Raw genomic sequence first — 18,844 nt, 5'->3', positions numbered from 1 at the left:
GCCTCAGTCCTGCTGAAACAGAGCCTGCCTCTCCCAGAGCCTGTGGGTGATCCATGGGCTTGTGGCTGTCTGAGAGGTGCTGGGCTAGAGCCATCTGGGGCTTTGAGCATCAGAGGCCCTGGGGGATGCCTGAAGTTTGCACACGTTCTATCTAGGCTGGCTTCATCATTTTCCCTGTGAGTAGGTTAGGATGATGTTCACAGTCTTTGCTTAGCCTGGCCCTTCTGCTTTTCTAAGGGGGTGACTTCTACCACCACCTTGCCTGTCCGTCAAAGCAGACTGTCTCTGGAGTTGTGTGGACAGGAAGGAGCATCAACAAGCTGATATTCTGGGCATTGTGGGATTTCCAGGCTGTTCTCCTTCAGTGTGTTCAGAAGAGAGTCACTTCCCTCTAGCAGAATATTGGAGGTACACCAAGACTGACCCATAATTATCCTGCCTTCTCTGTACACACATCCCACAGTAACCTACCCTCTACAGCAGGTGTATGTCTTGAACTGTATACCAGGCCATTTCCCTGAATAAATGCTCATCATCTTTTGCTAGATTATTTATGGGCCCAGTAGTAGGAAGGCTGGTTGCCTTGGAGGACTGTGAAAATATTGGCTATCATAATAAATATAGGTATTCTGTGGAACTGACTGGTCCATGCTAGGTTCAGGCATCATCTTACCTTACCCTCTCCGGATGGGATGAAGCCCACAGCTCCATGGCCTGGCTACAGAGCCTGGAGTCTTACAGTTCTAATTCTGACTCAACTGTTATTAATACCTGAGGGATTTGGGTCTACAAATCACTACACTGCTTACTGATAAAATGGGATTATGATATTTTTCTTATTTCACAGTTAGGTTGCTGCAGCTTCATTATCTAAATGCTTTGAAAAGCTATTCTTAAATGTGTGATCTCTGAGCTTACGTCACTATAGACTGGCACAGCCTTGTGTGGGGGTGTGTGTGGGTGTATGCATGTGAGCGTTCGTGTGAATGAATGTGGGGGGGCAGTGTGCCACTGAGCTCATGGAGGGGTCAGAGGACAGCCTGAGGTGTCTGTCCTACTCTGCATGGATTACTTGGAGCAGAGGCACCAGCAAGACATTACTCTTTCCTTGCTGTTTCTGAATTAGCCGCACACATCCCTTTATATGTGTATATCAGCAGCATGACCTAATAAAGTTAGAGTCCGTATCTTTCAGACTGTGTTTAGAGTATCCCCTTACAGTAAAGTTAAGACAGGGTGATGTGTGGTTTATAATCCGATAGAAAGAACAGTTCGGCCAAGCCTTCGCTCCACTCTTGAATGATTATTGGGTCTTGGTTTTTAGATGTCAAATTCTCAAATTTCTCCAGTGTTTCCTGGCTTGCTAAGGACTGTCACAGAAGGCAGTCCTCATTTGTCACTGTTACTTTCTATCCATGGGGCAACTTGATCATTCTTTCCCCTGCCCGGCAGCTCCTTACGTTACCACCCTGGAATTCCACATGAGGTGGCTATGGTCTAGTGTGCTTCAGACCCTCACCACTGTGCTTTGAGGGTGACTTTCTGGAGTCTCCTCACTGGCTGCGGTATCAGTCGCTGCCCATGCCGCTCAAGGCAGATGGGTTAGGGACAGTAGTTGGTGAGGTGGGCTAGAGTCAAGCAAATACTACCATCAGAACAGTAACACTGTTGGCCATACTTTGTTAGGCTGCAGAGAAAAGATCTGGCTATTACAACCCCATCAGGAGGTAATTCATGTATCACACACCTCCCCACACCTGTTGTAATTCACTGCCTGAGATGGAGGTCATCCCAGATCTCAGATGCTGCTATCCTGGCGATGATGTGCGTGCTTGACCACGGGTTCATTTGTCTGCCTCAGGAGCTCTTGGAGAGCTTTGGGTGCTGGATCCAAGAGAGGGGCTCTGGGTCAGAGTTGAATTAATTGGGGTCAGAGGAGAGGGGTCCCTGGCTACAGATGCTGTGAGAAGACGTGTGCTTGGTAGGAGGAGTAGATTCTCACGTGTCATCTTAGGGACATGCCATGCCAAAGAGAGGATGTCTGTGAAGCCTCAGCTCCCAGACTCCCTCCAGACCTGAGGTTCTAGTTTGTTTCAGATGGAGGATGGGGTCAAGGGGAGGAGTAGAATAATGGTGGTGGCTAGACAGGGCTGAAGCAGAGGTGCCAGCCTTCTCTCCTGGAGCCACGGTTCTGGAATTATTCTCTTCCTGTCCTTCAGGGATGAGCGCATTCCCCTGTTCGCTGAGCTAATGGAGGTGTTTGCCCACTGAGAACCGTGGCCAGGTCAGATCCAAAACCAAAGCCCCTCCTCACCAATGTTGTGGTCAGGTTTCTCAGCTCTGTCACAAGTCCACATTCACTTCCTCCCCCGCCCCCGCCCTCCCAAGCATGGAAAACAAAGTACTCGGTTTTTGGACTCTTTTTGTGGTGACGTCGCCAGCCTGTACTTGCGGTGGTTTGGGTCTCAGACATGTGGCTTGGTGAGCGAGCCAAGCGCGAGGCGATGGAGTTTGTTCTTATGTGAGTTAGTGCCCTCTGCAAGCACGGAAGTGGATTAGCCGTGCACACGACCACACAGTCTTTTGTGTGGTCTCTGACGGAATGACCCAGTTAGAGGCCTGGCCCAGGGACAGATGGGCAGGGCTGAGGAGCTCTGACAGGGCTCCTTCCCAGTTCTGTTACAGGGGTCCCTCCCATCCCTCTCTGGGTGCACACCACCATCAGAGCCAGAGGGAGAGTCCCTGCCCGTGGGCTTGGCTTTTGCCCATTTCCTTTGTGGCTGCTCAGATAAACAGAAGGGTGCAAGCAGCGGATCCGATGAGCGTGATAGGAGAGATGATTGATTTCACAGCATTGCTGGTCGGGTTTGGAGGCAGCCATTGCGAGGCCCCGCAGCTTTTCATCCATGGTCACCAAACTTGAGCATTTTTTTTTTTTTTTTTTTAGGAAATCTCTTTGTGAATACACTCAATGTGGCCAGAGCCATCATCCCTCCCTTAGCAGTGACGCAGAGGACTGCTGGGCTCTATGTCCAGTAGCCTATCGAGAATCACACTTGAACTAGCCAGGCTGCCCTGGGAGGCTAGCCCCTGACGTCCTCGTGTAATTGTCTCACACATGGGCAAGTGGTTCGATCTATAAAACGTGTGGTTGCTACGAATGACTGTTGTTGGTAAGGAGAGCTGGAAGCATTCTCTTTTCTAGATTACCTTTCAAATATTCAAATCCATGCACCAGCAGCATATGGCTAGAATCCCTGCCGCACCCCCCAACCCCTCCACTCAGATGTCTTCCAATGTGCTTCAATGAATTCCAAAGCCACATCAGGTTTGCATTTTGAAAATGCCAACTGTATACTAACTGAATGTGAGAGATGAAGAAATCGTTCATATTTTTTTTTAAAGAAATGGTGTTTCTGCATTCATATAGAAACCAGCTGTATGGATTTCTTTCTCTTTTTTCTATCTTTTTTTTTTTTTAGCATAGTGGTTCATTTACATTTTGATATTGTTGAATAAATAATGTCACTGAGGGGTTCTTAGCTAATTTTCAGTACGGCAGACCACGGCTGGACCTGTCACGCCCCCTCAGCCTCCTCAAATTTAGGTCTAGAAGTACAACTCCATTTGCTGTCTTCCTTCCTTCCTTCCTTCCTTCCTTCCTTCCTTCCTTCCTTCCTTCCTTCCTTCTTTTCGGAGGGATTTGAGACAGGATTTCTTTATGTAGCCCTGGCTGTCCTAGAACTCACTCTACTGTAGGCCAGGCTGCCCTCGAACTCACAGACATCCAACTGCCTCTGCCTCCTGATTGCTGGGATTAAAGGCCTGCACCACCATAACCTGGCTGTAACTCCATTTTCTTGTTGCTGGGGGTTGAGCTTAATTTGCGGGTGCTCTTTCTGCTTTTGTTTCTTGCTGGCTGTATTGATGGCTGTTCTTGTTCCTTGACAGGATGCCTCGGGAAAGTAACTTAAGGATTTGAGGATACAGTCCATTATTCTGGGGAGGCAGGACAGCAGGCACAGGTCTTCTTGTGGCAGCAGGAATGTGAGGCAGCTGGTCATATCGCATCCACAGTCAGCAAACAGTGACGGATGCTGCTGCTCCATCTGCTCGCTCCTTCCTATTCACTCTGAGACCCCAGTTTTGGTGACATCTGGGACCCTAGCCCACAGGGTGGTACCTCCCTCATTCAGGATAGGTGATCCTTTTTTTCAGTTAAACCTTTCTAAAGATGCCCTCATAGCTATGTATCCAGATGTGTGTTTCCATGGTGATCCTAAATCCCGTCAAACTGACAATGAAGACCAACCATCATGCTGGGTAGATTGCTGAGCATTTTAGGAGGAATAAAAGGAGGCTTTTATCAGATGAGTTTTCCTGAGGTTCAGAGGAAGTGAGCCTGAACGTGTCTATTTAGAATGATCATGGCTAGCACAGACACCACCCCGTAAATGTAACCTTGACGGCAAGCTGGACCAGGCGAGGGTCTCCTCCGGTCACTGGTAGCTCAGAGGGCTTTTTAGACCTTGGGATGCTCTCTCATGAGGCGCTACACTCCTCGGAGCCCCTCTCCATAGATCATGCCTTTTCATATTATTGATACACTCACTGTCTTTGTATCTAAGTCATTGCCTATTGTAAAATGCAGTGGTCTTGGGTACCACTGGAGACAGAGGCCTGTTAAGAAATCAGGGGCACTCGTTTCTGACAGTTCTTAGCAGGATGTGTTCCCAGTCGATGGAACACATTTTGAGGACAGCACTGAGTTGCATTAGGGCAGCTGAGAATAATGTAAAAGTTCGCTATGTCTTAAAAGGCAGCCCTTCTAACGCAGAGCACCGTATAGCTGCTCTCCAGCCTCCTCGGACCCTAACATGTTCCTGTGTTCACCTCTGATGCTTTTTAAGGTTTGCCTTTATTTTATTTTTTTTTAATTAGGTATTTATTTCATTTACATTTCCAATGCTATCCCAAAAATCCCCCACACCCTCCCCCATCCACTCCGCACCCACCCACTCCCACTTCGTGGCCCTGGCGTTCCCCCTGTACTGAGGCATATAAAGTTTGCACGACCAATGGGCCTCTCTTTCCACTGATGGCCGACTAGGCCATCTTCTGATACATATGCAGCTAGACACGAGCTCCGGTGGGTACTGGTTAGTTCATATTGTTGTTCCACCTATAGGGTTGCAGATCCCTTTAGCTCCTTGGGTTCTTTCTCTAGCTCCTCCATTGGGAGCCCTGTGATCCATCCATTAGCTGACTGTGAGCATCCACTTCTGTGTTTGTTAGGCCCCGGCATAGCCTCACAAGAGACAGCTATATCAGGGTCCTTTTAGTAAAATCTTGCTGTGCCTTTATTTTATGTCTATGAGTGTTGTACCTGCGTATGTGTCTGTGAACTGTGCACATACCTAGCGCTGGAAGAGGCTAGAGGAGGGTATCAGATCTCCTGAACCTGGAGTTACAGAGAGTGGTGAGCAGCCACCTGGATGCTAGGGACCAAGACTGGGAGCCTCTGTGAGAGCAGCGGGAGCTCTTGCCGCCGTCAGAGCCACCTTTCCAGACTCTGCCTCAGATATTAAAAAAAAAAAACATGGGCTGGGTGGTGGGAGCACACATCTTTCATCTGTGCACTCAGAAGGTAGAGGCAGGCAGATCTATGTGAGTTTGAAGCCAGCCTGGTCTACAGAGTGAATACCAGAGTAGCCAGGGCTACACAGGGAGACCTGCCTTGAAAAAAAAAAAACCAAACAACCAAGCAAGCAAACAAATAAACAAAGTCACGGAAAGACGTAATGACAAGTCCTTGCAGCGCCTGCCCTACTCTCGTTGCCGCTCCTGCCCCATGGGACCATCCTCCTGTCTTTGGTGCTTATTGTCTCTGCTCATAAACTCTTGTTTTGGGACAGTCTGCTGTAGTCCAGACTGGCCTTGAACTCACTATGTGGTCAAAGATGAGTCTGAACTTCTGAGCCTCCCGTCTCTGTCTCTGCAGTGCGGGGATTCCAGGTGGACACCACCATGCTTAGCTTATGGAGTACTGAGAAAGAAGCTGGGGCATTTTACATGCAAGGCAAGAATTCCACCCACTGAGCTCCATCCCCAGCCTTCACTTTCTGAAACACATACTTAATGCACTCCCTGCTAGTTGTCACCATGTGGCCCCTACTTTTTCTTCTCATTAGCAGAACCCGTGAGCTTTAAGTGGCCAACTACTGGCGACATCAGGGTGACGTAATTTCCTGTCTGATGACTGGACACGGGAGGCGTGGGGACAGCCTCTGGATTGTGCCTTGAAAAGGAAGGAGTAAGATGTTCACATTCTCTTTCTATCTTGCTTTTGGTGACACTGAGGACCAGCCCCTGTCATATTAGATGTGAATCAGAACAGGAGGGAGCCATAGAAACCAGGTTGCTTTATACAAACTACCTGTGACCATGCAGGTCTGGGAGACAGGTAGGGGACCAGCACCATAGCAAAGCAGAAAGTCCTTGATGCCTTCATTGTGCTAGTGTCCCCACTGCCTGAGATTGCCTGTCACACAGTGAGGGTCTTGTGTCAGGAGTAATCAAGAGAACATTTTGATTTAAGCTGGTGGTGTTTGGCCTCTGTTAAAACATGAGGTACAAGCATGAAGACCCCAGTTTGATCTCTAGCACCCATGTTAAGGACAGATACCATGGCATGTATTTTCCTAGAGCCTGGCTGCCATCTAGTCTAACCAAATCAGTGAACCCCCAGATCCCAGTGAGAGTCCTTTTCTCAAACAATTAAGACGGAGCCTTTAGCTAGGACCTCCCCCCCACTCCCACCCCACCCCCACCCCCACCCCCGAGCTCCCAGGGACTGGACACCAACCAAAGAATACACACCACACGGAGGGACCCAGGGCTCCAACTGCATATGTAGCAGAGCATGGCCTTGTTGGACATCAGTGGGAGGAGCAGCCCTTGGGCCTGAGGAGGTTCAATGCCCCAGTATAGGGGAATGCCAGGGAGGGAAGGTGGAAGTGGGTGGATAGGGGAGCACCCTCTTAGAGGCAGGGGGAGAGGGAAAGGGGAAGGGGGGTTCCGGAGGGGAGACCTGGAAAGGGATAATAACATTTGAGATGTAAATAAAGAAAATATCCAGTAGAAGAAGAAGCAGCAGAAACAGAAGCAGAAGAAGCAGAAGAAGCAGAAGAAGCAGAAGAAGAAGAAGAAGAAGAAGAAGAAGAAGAAGAAGAAGAAGAAGAAGAAGAAGAAGAAGAAGAAGAAGAAGAAGAAGAGGAGGAAGAAGAAGAAGAAGAAGCCGCAGCAGCAGCAGAAGGAGGAGGAGGAGGAGGAGAAGAGAGAAGAAACCGCCTTTAATCCCAGGCCTTGGGGGGCAGAGAGGCAGAGACAAGTAGGTCTCTGAGTTCAAGGCCAGCCTGCTCTACAAATCGAGTTGGAGGACAACCAGGGCTGCACAGAGAAACCCTGCCTTAATAAACAAAAACAACAACAGAAAAGAACAACAACAAGTTTGAGGCCAGCCTGGTCTACAGAGTGAGTTCCAGGACAGCCAGGGATACACAGAGAAACCCTGTTTCAAAATTAAAAAAAAAAAAAAAAAAAAAAAAAAAAAAAAAAAAGAACAACAACAAAACAATCAAACCAAAGAACAATGACTAAAAATCCACACAAGAGGGAGATCTGAAGCTGAAGCTGACCTCAATAGGACAAATACACATATGCATATGTGCCAGCACACATATGAGCCTCTCACACATGTGAGCACACATATCTGCATGCACGCAAAATCCCATTCACAAAGGCTTCAAAAACAGAGAGAGAGAGAGAGAGAGAGAGAGAGAGAGAGAGAGAGAGAGACTCCTCAAATATTCTAACTAACAGAGTTGGTTTGCATTGTGAGCTTGCCAGTGGCTCAATGCCTAGCCCTCCCATAAGTCACCTTCCTAGTGAAAAGAAATGGCCAGAGGAAGCAATATGACCTCCCATGCAGCAGCCAGAGCCTCAGCTGTGAGATTTCCGTGAACCAACAAACAAGAGGAGAGACCTAAGTGACTTGAGAGTCTGTCTGTGTATTTTACTGTGACTAAGTTTTATTTTTTAATGACACTTTTCACAACCTCAGAAATAAAAATTAGATATAATAGATCCCTCAAAAGCAGCTCTCACTGTGGGTTTGCCTGTGAGCCAATTCACCAGAAATCCACTTTCACTTTGAGTGGTTTTGCTTTTCATTGTTACTGTCTAGGAGAGAGAGAGAGAAAAAAATGAATTTAGCTTAAGAATTAAAACTAAGTAAACTGAAATATGATAACAGCCTGGTGTGCCCTCAAACAAATGCCAAAGAGGTAAGGGAAGAAAAAAAAAGGCATTGGCACATAGAGAGACCTTACAAAAGGCTTGAAAGGGTAGGCCAATCTCACATTAAGAGGCTGACTTTAGGCAAATGACCCAGAGCAGCTAAAAATCCCCACCTGTGTGCTTAGAGACACTTCTGAGACCTAGATTCCCCTGTCTCTGTCTCTGTCTCTGTCTCTGTCTCTCTCTCTCTCTCTCTCTTTCTCTCCCCCCCCCCACCCTTTCTCTCCAGACAAAATTCTAATCAGCTCCATTATTTGGTTTCTCAGCCCCTGGCCTATTAGATGTGAATGAGAACAGGAGAGAACCATGAGAGCCAGGTGACTCTGCACAGTGACAAGGGCATCTGAGATCCTGGTGGCCAGCAAGGAAAGAGAGACCGCCTGAGGGAAAGACGGTGCAAAGGGGAAGGATTTAGGAGTCACCTTGTGGGGTCTTTTTCCCCAGGGTGACTGACTCATTCACACCCCGAGCTATTTTATAGATTCTGGGAATACCTCTGTCTCCATTAGTTCGTGACCCAGCCAAGTTCTGAGTAGTTGTAACAGGCCGACTTGGGAGCCTGATTCCTGAATGTTTCCTGCAGTCTGTATTAGGAGATTGTCATGGAAGATCCAATGACTGACCTTGATTGGGGTGTCCTTGTGACGATATCAGGTTTCCCCACCAGCATCCTGAATTTCCTCCCAGAATATTACCCATAATCAAGGCTCTGCTGCTTCATGGACCGACTGACCAACTGACCTGAAGAACCCTTGCCACCCAAAGATGGCAGAGCCAGATCCAGTTGGTAGTTGGCGCCCAGGGCAATGTAGGAAGAGGAAGTGAACAACCCATGTCTTGAGGAAATGGGCTTTTCCTGCTCTAGGGGCCATGGGTATGGAAAAGACAACCAAATTAGATGTCACCCCCAGGATGGGGACATATCTGCAGAGCATATGAAGAGGGGATAAACTCAGAATATAGAAAGATTCAAAGATGGCACTAATGGTTGATGAGATTGTTCAGCAGGGCAAGGCATTTGCCAGCAAGCCTGATGAACTGAGTTCAATTCCCCAGATTCACATGGGTCCCACAGCTCCCACGAGCTGCCCTCGACCTGCACACGTGAGCCATGGTATGCACACACACAATACATGCATACATATAAAAATATGAACCTAGCACATGAGTAGACAGTTTTGTTTTGTTTTTTTTCCGAGATGGGGTTTCTCTGTATAGCCCTGGCTGTCCTGGAACTCACTTTGTAGACCAGGCTGGCCTCGAACTCAGAAACCCGCCTGCCTCTGCCTCCCGAGTGCTGGGATTAAAGGCGTGCACCACCTTGCCTGGCTGAGTAGACAGTTTTTCAAAGACATGTAAGTAGCCAATAAACATGCAAAAAGGCACAAATAGGGAAATGTAAATCAAAACTGAATACTACCTCATCTCACTACTATCAATGAAACAAAAGAAAGCAGGTTCACGGAACAGATAATACCAAACTCTGGTGAGGGTGTGGCACATTGGAGACCTTATGCATTGTTTGTGGGGGATATAAATGGTACAGCTGCCATGGAAAACATGAGAGTGATCATTCAAAAAAAAAAATTAAAACTAGATCTACAACATCGACTTCACTTCTGTGAATATCCTAAAGACCTGAGAGCAGGGTATTAGTAAGGTATTTACACAGCCATATTTCTAATAGCGTCATAGCATGGCTCATAATGGTGAAAATATGGAAGCAACCTCAATGTCTACCTACCAATGACTTAGTAAGCAAAATGTGGTACATCCATATGAGGACCTATTACTCAGTCTTAAAAAGCCGGGCGTGGTAGTGCACGCCTTTAATCCCAGCACTCGGGAGGCAGAGGCAGGCGGGTTTCTGAGTTCGAGGCCAGCCTGGTCTACAAAGTGAGTTCCAGGACAGCCAGGGCTACACAGAGAAACCCTGTCTTGAAAATAAAAACAAACAAACAAAGTAAGAAGTCTAGGGCACAGTCTACAGCAGCGGTTCTCAACCTGTGGGACATGACCCCTTTGGGGGCTGAATGACCCTTTCATAGGGGCCACAAATCAGATATCCTGAATGTCAGATATTTATATAGCAAAATGACAATTATAAAGTAACCACGAGATAGTTTTATAGTTAGGGGTCACCACACCACAAGAAATTGGTCTACAATATAAGCCTAGGATGTCAGATCCCCTTTGAGAGCTTGATCAAGTCATTACTGCTGCCCCTTGTCAACCCTCCATTCAACTTCACAGTCCCAGGGGTCCTCGAGGCCCTCTCTGAGGACTGGTGTCTGACCCGAGACTGGAATTCCTGGGTAAGAAGTTGAGGCCAGGCTGGTCTGTTTGGTCGGGGTGCGGAACTCAGCTGATGGCTGAGCCCTATTCCCCAGCCCTTAGGTGAAGTAAGGGCAAAGAAGAGTTGAACCTCAACCACCAGCCCCAGGTAACCCCAAACCATTTAACCTGACACTTGGTATCTCTCCTCCCCTGAGTAGGGTTACTGTGGTTATAAGGTAACCAGCCGCCTGGTTGCTGCACTTGGGGACTGCGTGGCCATGGAGGGAGCATTCGATTAGGTCAGAGAAGACCTACCTAGTTCGTGAGACTCTGTCATGGTCACAAATGGATGGTGACCTAGGTGAAGATGCTCGGTGATGTTAGAGGAATGGGGACAGCCCTGCATGGAGGTCAGAGGACAGACAGTTCTCAGGAGTTCACTTGAAACTTCTACCTCGTTTCAAGACAGGATCTCTCTTGTTGTTTCTGTCATTTCCCCATGTCCTCCAGACCATCTGGGTTGTGAGCTTCTGGGTGATTGTCCTGTCTCCCATCTCACTGTAAGAGTGCCAGGCTTACAGATATGCACCTGGCTTTCTCTGTGACTTTTGGGGATCAAGCTCGGGTTGCCAGGTGTGTGCAGGGAAGTGTTTTTACCCACGGAGCCATCTCCCCAGACCCTTCCTCCTAACATCATCTTGAGAAGGCTTTGTGAAAGTGACATATATTCCCTTAACTGGTAAGGTGTATGTATCTATTTTCTGTTTTGCTTTTATCTTAGGGATGAGATGATCATTATTATCATAGTAAAGAGCCAAGAATGATTCAATTTAGGAAAGTAATGGGAAAATTTGCTCATCTTTTATGGGATCATTTTACCATAATCCCTGCCGATAAAGTAGTGGTTTCTTTCAAATGTGCCAGTTCAGGGTCACGGAGCTGCGCTCTTAAAGCCTCCAATTGATTGTTTAGTGGGGAAATGGTATTCAAGTGAGGCACATCAGCATGCAAATCTAAAATGTGGCCATTTTCATCTAGATTGAATATTATTAACTAGCCCAAGGGATAGGATGTAATTAAGATTTTCAGCAGCTTATTTTTGTCTACCGTGATGAGAATAACCCCAATATTTAAAGCAACTGGCCCATTTGAATAATAGGAAGGTGGTTCAATGCCCATTTTGACTTCTAGGTATAATGAAAGTGTTTGGCTTTTTCTCCATGTGTCTGAGCATCGATAAGGGCAGGGGGTCTGAACCTGAAGCACAGAAGGGAACACGCCGATTGCAGGGCCATCCCAGTCTGTTGTTTTGGGTGACCAGGTTCCAGCTCCTCACTCTGTCACGAATTTTTATATCTTCTGATACGGGTTTAAGAGCAGAGACCCACTGGAATGAGTCAAGTCATCGCTGAGAGGTTCGGCTTTTGCCTAATTAGAATGATGGGGCTTAGAGCCTGTGAGCACAGATCAGGTCAAGCAGGAGTATAACTCTTAGTTTGGATCTATTGCAGAAAAGTTTGCAAGGTCTCAGGTCTGGGGATGTAGCGGTGAGAAAGTGCTTGCTTGGTGTGCACAAGGCCCTGTGGTCACTCCCTGGTGCTGGTGGGGAACGATGAACAGAAAGTTTTCAAGGTCTGCCTCCACCCGTCACAGAGCTGATCAGGAGGGCAGATCTGATGATATCTTTTTTCCAGTGTACTTCCTCGGTCACCATTCTTAGGTAGAACAAGAGGCTCGTCCCATATCATTGTAAAAGGAAGAGAAAGTTCTCCTTTCCTCCCAGGAAAGATCTGTTGCAGAGCAGTACCACCTTCAGCAGACACCCAACAGGCTGGGTTGGTACCAAGGCTCATTTCAGCCATCCGAATTTCCAGGTGTGCCGTATGTGTTTAGTACATCATTTGATAATATTAAAAAAAATATATATTAAAGCAGTGTGAGACGACAGGAGAAAGAAGATGAATGTTAGCATTCCCCTGGGGTTCATGGGTGAAGGAATTAACACAGCGTGGCACTCTACCCTAGCTGTGTTTGTTTCCATGGCAACAGCTACGTACATGTTTCAGACTATCTACAGTGACACAGTTGCAGAAATAGTAGCTTGCAGGTTTCTGATATCGCATCAGCGGACAGGCGGCACGCACTATATTAAGTAAGTGTAAAAGAATTTAAAATCTAGGGGTGGATTCGGACATGTAGAGCTGAGCCGAGCAGTGTGTCAGGGGTTGTTATGGCTTTTCCCTTTTGCATGACAGCAAAGTTGAAAGTTGCAAGCTGCCAGTCAAACAATTGCCCTTGCTTGGGTAAATATCATCAGAGGAAACAAATGTGAGTGACAGAGGTAAGAAAATGGCTTGGGCAGCTGGCATAGGGGGATGCAGACAGTGAGGCTAACATTTTGGAGGGGTGATAATGGTAGGATAAGAATGGAAGGCTTGTTTGAAAATAGCCGAGCCTTTAAGCAGATCTGATGTACAACAGAATTTTTAGCAGCTGCTGAGTTTACAGCAACTGAGGTCTTTTGAATGTGTGGCTGTGGAAATTGCTTTTATATAAAAATGATCAGGTGGGGAGCATGAAGGCTAATTAGGGGTGCAGTTAAAAGAGGGTCGGGGCTCCATTGTCTTTTTCAGAGTGCTTATATAAAATATCCCTGTTCTTCCCTGGATGACCCTGGTTTATTTTTGACATTGCCTGTTACTTTTGAGTCTTCCTTGCTGGTCTCTGTTTATATTATGCCGCCACATTGTAGCCTGAGATGACTTCAGTGGTGGCTAGAGAGCAGCCAAGCACAGAGGATAGACTGTGTGAGCTTGTGACTCTGCGACCAAATTGTACAGTAATTTAGGAGGACTGTTGGAATGGCCGTTTATTTACATTGCCGGAAACCTACTTTTGAATAGCAGCCCAGGTGTTAGGTTAATGGATTTCAATGTGCACGTTATGGTTACAGGAGCTTTCAAGTATGTTATAGCTAATTTATACTGAGTTCTTGATGTCAAAATATTTTCCTCTGTGCTCGTTATTCTGCTTAAACTTACATTTACCTTATACTCTAGTTTTATTAATCTTGCACCAGTGGAGAGAAAGCAAAACAGAACAGTCATGTGAGATAATCTAGTCGTTTGAAGGTTAGTTTTCTGACCTTAGGAGAGCTTTTACAGAATGTGATGTATTGATGCTTTGAGTCTGTATGAGACTTTTTTTTTTTTTATGTGCACAGGAGATGATCTACAGCCCCTACTGCATATTATCCCTCATAGTAATTATTTGAATAGATGTTAAGAGACCACCTCTGGGGGACTCCGAGCTGCTGAACACCTGGGCATGTGGAGAACTGGGACAGGTTTTGAATTATAAACTAGGGATGTGAAGGCTGGCATGAGCAACCCCCCAGCGGGTAGATAGGTCCTACCTTCTTATGGTCCTGAATGGAATGAGTTCTGAAGCTATGCAAGCACATGCACGGTCGGTCTCAGCAGCCCCAGGTGGGAAGGGAAACTTACCCGTGGTGGCTCACACCAAAGGCAGGGTGGTTCTTGTAGGAGCCTTCTGCCCACTCCCGTTCTCACCACAGTTGAGGCATTAGATGCCAGCCTGGCTTTGCAGCCCATAGAGGGTGACTTCCTTGGCAGGGGTTCTTGTGATCGGTGCAGGGAACTGCCACTAGAGGGGCTGAATGCCATTGGTCTGATAGTTCACATGAGGTTCGGCCTCATGTAGGTAGGAAGGGTCCTAGAAACCTTCGGCTCATTCGCCAGGACTCAGTTGCAAATAAACAAAGTCTTAGAGAATGACTCAGGATAAACAAGGATGGCCAGTTCCACTTTTGTTTTTGAGGTGATTGTGTGTGTGTGTGTGTGTGTGTGTGTGTGTATACATATGTGTGTGTGTGTGTATCCATGTGTGTTGCTTTGTTCTAACTCTTTCATAAGAATAAAGAGACACAAAGCAGGCACAGTGGTACTTGCCTGCCATCCTGGCTTCAGCTCACTAGTTCTCAGGGGCAGCATCATCAGAAGGGCCAGGTCATCCTGAGTTACACAGTGAGCTTTTGGGATACATTACTTTTCTCCTCGTGGGTACCAGTTATCCAACAAGGAGAGACTAAAGGGAAGAGAGATTTATTTTGGCTCACGGTGGGAGGAGGTTCGTTGTGATGGGGAGGACTTGGAGGCGGCGGCTCCGCAGAGGCAGGGAATCTGCAGCTGGAGCTACTCAGGTGCTCACATCTGTGCGGAAGAGGAAGCAGAAACCAGGCTAGAAGCCCAAGCGGGCTACTGACCTCAAGCTTCCTCTTCACTTCCCAGTGCCCCACTTCTTCCAGCTATGCCCCACCTCCTAAGGATTCCGTAACCTCTCCAAGGAGTGCCACCAGCTGGTGACCAAATGTTCAAACACCATGGGGACATTGTACATTCAGTCCCCAAAAGCATTAGACCTTCAGTTGTAGCCTTTTGGTGTTGGTGGTGGGGAGTGGGATTTGAGAAAGGGTTTCTCTGTGTGGCCTGGCTGGCCTGGAACTCACTTTGTAGACCAGGCTGGCCTCGAACTCAGAGATCTCCCTGCCTCTGCCTCCTGAGTGCTAGGACTAAAGGCGTGTGTACCACCACCGCCCAGCAAGTTATAGCCTATTAAAGGCTGTGACTTCCTTACTTTGGCAGATTTTATAGCACCTAGATCAGCTTCCAACTTTTGTATTTGACCAAGTTCTTAAAACTTAAAGTTATACTTCGTGTGACCGTCTCCAGATCAGAGAGAGCACTGAGGCCATGTCTGTCACAGCATCAAGCATCTGCACTCATTTGTTCGAGTTCAGATAATTACAAATTCCCTACTGCTTGGCACCAGCTAAACATAGTAACAAGTGGCTGGTTGTTTTTCTTCTTTTTTGTAAAGTCCTAAAACTGTAGAGATAAAAGGCCTTCCCAGGGCAACATTGCTCAAATGAGAGCAGAGAACAGGGTTTGTTTGTTGGTCGGTTTGGTTTAGTTTGGTTTTTGCTACAGTACGGAGTCACTGTATTGCCCAGATTGACCTTGAACTCATGATCTTCCTGCCTCTACTTCTGGGGTTCAAAGCAGGTATGTCTCTGCGAAACTCAGTTACGGTACTTTTTTCCAGTGGCAGGGTTCATCGGAGCCCAGCTGAGAGGGTGTCTGTGGTCCTGTCTGTAGAGCCTTGAAAGGTGTGGCTTTGGGTTTCATCATGGACTACCAGTCAGTTCCTGCATCTGGATTGGCTCCCTCTACAAACACCGTCATCCAGCAATGACATTAGTCAGCCCTTCACTGAAGGCTAGTATTATTGGGTTAAATTAAAAACAAAAGTGCACTGAGAAGTGAGCCAAGGGGAGCTAGATGTCCCCTCCACGGGGACACAGCAGGACACAGCAGCTGCCGAGTTTAGTCAAGTTCAGACCCTTAAAAAGAGTGGAAAAAAAGAAAGCTCAGACTTTCCAGTGCCCGAGCACCGCTGTCCTGGCCAGATGGGCACAGTGCCGGGGCAAAAAGAGGTCTTCGGTTTCAGAAATCTGAGACCCCGACCTTGCAAACAGGGAGGGACACAAGGCTGCCACTGGGTCCAATGGTGGCATTTGGGTTGTTTCTGGGCTCCTGTCTGCCCATTGTTACATCAGACATTACTGCTATGTGAAGCCCACGACACTCAAAAGAGTCAGACCTCCGGGTGAACAGGAGTGTGCGACTTCAGAAAGGGTGTGTGTGTGTGTGTGTGTGTGTGTGTGTGTGTGTGTGTGTGTGTATGGGCATGTATCAGCAGCTTTTTTTTTTTTCTCTTTTTTTTTTTTTTTGTCTTTCAGCTTTTTTTTTATTTTTTTTTCTTTCCATTATTTATTAGGTATTTAGCTCATTTACATTTCCAATGCTATACCAAAAGTCCCCCATACCCACCCACCCCCAATATCAGCAGCTTTTAAGGAAAGCTTTCTATGTAAATAGAAATAACTCTTTCCCAGAGTTAGCCTGTTTAGGGAATAGCACACAATTCAGGTTTCTGAGTTGGAAGCCTGATTAATCTCTCTGTCAGTTACATATGGAAATAAATTAGTAAATGGTCCATCTGGGACTAAACTACTGCAGAGGCGATAAATTATCACCGTCGTATATGTCGGTGTTGCTGAAGGCTGAGCTGTGCTCTCAGGAGCTGCTGAAAGATAACTGGATACTTGGCTGTGGTCAGAGGCAGAACATTTGATGGGAAAAAAAAAATTCTGAGGAAGGAATTTACCTTGAAATGTTTCTAGGGAGAATGGCTTGGTTGATACCAAGTTTGTTCCTCAAAACTGCTATATCTGCAAACATTTGAAAGGGAAAGTCTTGAGGGCATACGGAAGGTTTGCGTCCTGTATTTTCAAAGGCTGATATAATACCACATCGGTGATTAATACCCAAGGTCTCAATAAAGAGTGGAGTCTGCGAGATTGCGAGCTACGATCTGCACAGCAGCTTCTTCTGTTTCCTTATCTCAGTTTGAACAAAGGTGAGACAGGTCAATGTCTCTCTTTTCCTCCTTTTTAAAAAAAGGTCTGTTTGGTGTGTGAGTGTCACAGGGTGTGCCTAGGAGCCAGAGGACAACCTCTTTGGGAGTCATCTCTCTCCTTGCGCTGTGTTTAGAGGCAAGATCTCTTGTTTCTGCTGCTAATTGCTGACTGCTGGTTCACTGTAGACTTCACTTCTCCCTGCAGGAGTGCTGGGATTACAGATGTGTGCCACCACATCTGGCTCTTTTTTTTTTAAATGTGGGTTCTTAAGATTGAACTAGGGGTGTCAGACTTGGGGGGCAAGTGCTTTATCCTAGCCCTAACCCTCCTGGCTCAGCCTCCTATTATTATAAGAATAAGCTACCAACATCTTTCCTAATACCTCTTTTGTATAAAATTAAAAAGTGGGATGTAGGGGATCCAGACCTTGCTCATAGTTAGGTATTTGCATGGTTAGAACGAAGAGTCATAATGAACAAGGAGATATTCAGAGTTCTTTCTGATTTCTAAAATTTTCAATTGAAGCCTTGGTATGGCGTCAAGTCCCGTCATTGATAGCTGATGTCAAGAAATGAAGCCATGTCACCTTCTACTTATGTTTTATGTTCTAGAAGTGAGAACAACAACTGAACACAAATGTTCCATTTCTCCAACTGGATGGAGATGTTGACTGTGAGTTTAGCTTGGGTGGGCCAGATGCAAACCACAGTCAACCTGAGATGCTTATAATGGTTATAATGTCAAAACCAAGAAGGTGTCAGGACGTCTCCCCTTGGCAGAAATGTCCCCTGGCTGCAATGACGTCCAGATTCTTGTGCCTGTCTTAACACTTCCTTTTGTGTTCCTTCTGGGTGGACCATGAACTGTGAATCCTTGAAGCAGTTGAGTCTCCCTTGTGGAAAAATGCAGAGTAGTGAATATAAAACATAAAATCTAAAAACCAAACTGGGCATAGACAAGGGTTTCTAAGCATAAGCCACGTGTGCAGGCTGAGTGGCCTTTACTTAGGGATTGGAAGCCATGGCTCCCTTGCTCTCACCTCTCTGGATTTGGAATTGACCTTGGTTCACTCAGATCTTCAAGTTCCTCGTTTATCTGCCAGATGTGGTGACTGAGTATCTCAAAGAAGAGTCAAATTAGGGCATTGCCTGTATTCTCCTGCCCCATCTAGTGTTTGTTTGTTTGTTTGTTTGAGACAGTCTCATATATTTCAGGGTAGCCTCCAACTTGATACGTAGCTAAAAATGACCTTAAAATTCTGATTTTCTTGTGTCTACCTCATAAGTGCTGGGAGTACAGGCATGGGCCACTGTGTCAGTTTTTACACATGATGCTGGCAATCAAACCAGAACTTCCCAGAGCTGGGCACACATTCTGTCAACTGAGCTGCCAACCCAGCAGTCAGATTCTGATATTTCAAGAAATGTTTATTTGGTGTGTGAATGTACATGCAAGTGTGTGTGTGTGTGTGTGTGTGTGTGTGTGTGTGTGTGTACGTGCTCACACATTGGAAGTAAGAGAACAGCGTTCTAGAGTTTCACCTCTTGGAGACAGGGTCTCTCCTTTCTGCTGCTGTGAAGCACACTCTGGGCTTGACAGCCTGAGAGCTTTTTTGAAAGTCTGCTGTCTCTGCCTCCCATCTCTCAGTAGGTGGGCTGGAAGCCCAGATACCCACAACTGCGTCCAGTTTTTTGCATAGATTCTAGT

At 46.7% G+C, this 18,844-nt stretch overlaps 1 protein-coding gene across 8 annotated transcripts in view; it reads left to right on the top strand.

Moving 5' to 3' along the window:
- The window catches only part of Foxn3 (forkhead box N3), a 373,587-nt gene that overhangs the window by 92,942 nt on the left and 261,801 nt on the right, over window positions 1-18,844 (top strand). For 3 of the 8 annotated variants that reach the window (XM_030246929.1, XM_030246928.1, XM_006516233.3), the window contains exon 1: window positions 12,717-12,787. The exons of 4 other annotated variants lie outside the window; for them this stretch is intronic. The gene's annotated coding sequence lies outside the window, so the exon portion shown is untranslated. Of the gene's footprint in view, window positions 1-12,716; window positions 12,977-18,844 lie in introns of those variants that run through there. One more of the 8 variants, XM_030246926.1, reaches the window with a different exon arrangement.

Source organism: Mus musculus, chromosome 12 (assembly GCF_000001635.26).
Source record: "Mus musculus strain C57BL/6J chromosome 12, GRCm38.p6 C57BL/6J".
NCBI classification, from domain to species: Eukaryota; Metazoa; Chordata; class Mammalia; order Rodentia; family Muridae; genus Mus; species Mus musculus.
The sequence above is the reverse complement of the archived record's forward strand: the minus strand, read 5'-3'. Positions and strand labels throughout refer to the sequence as shown.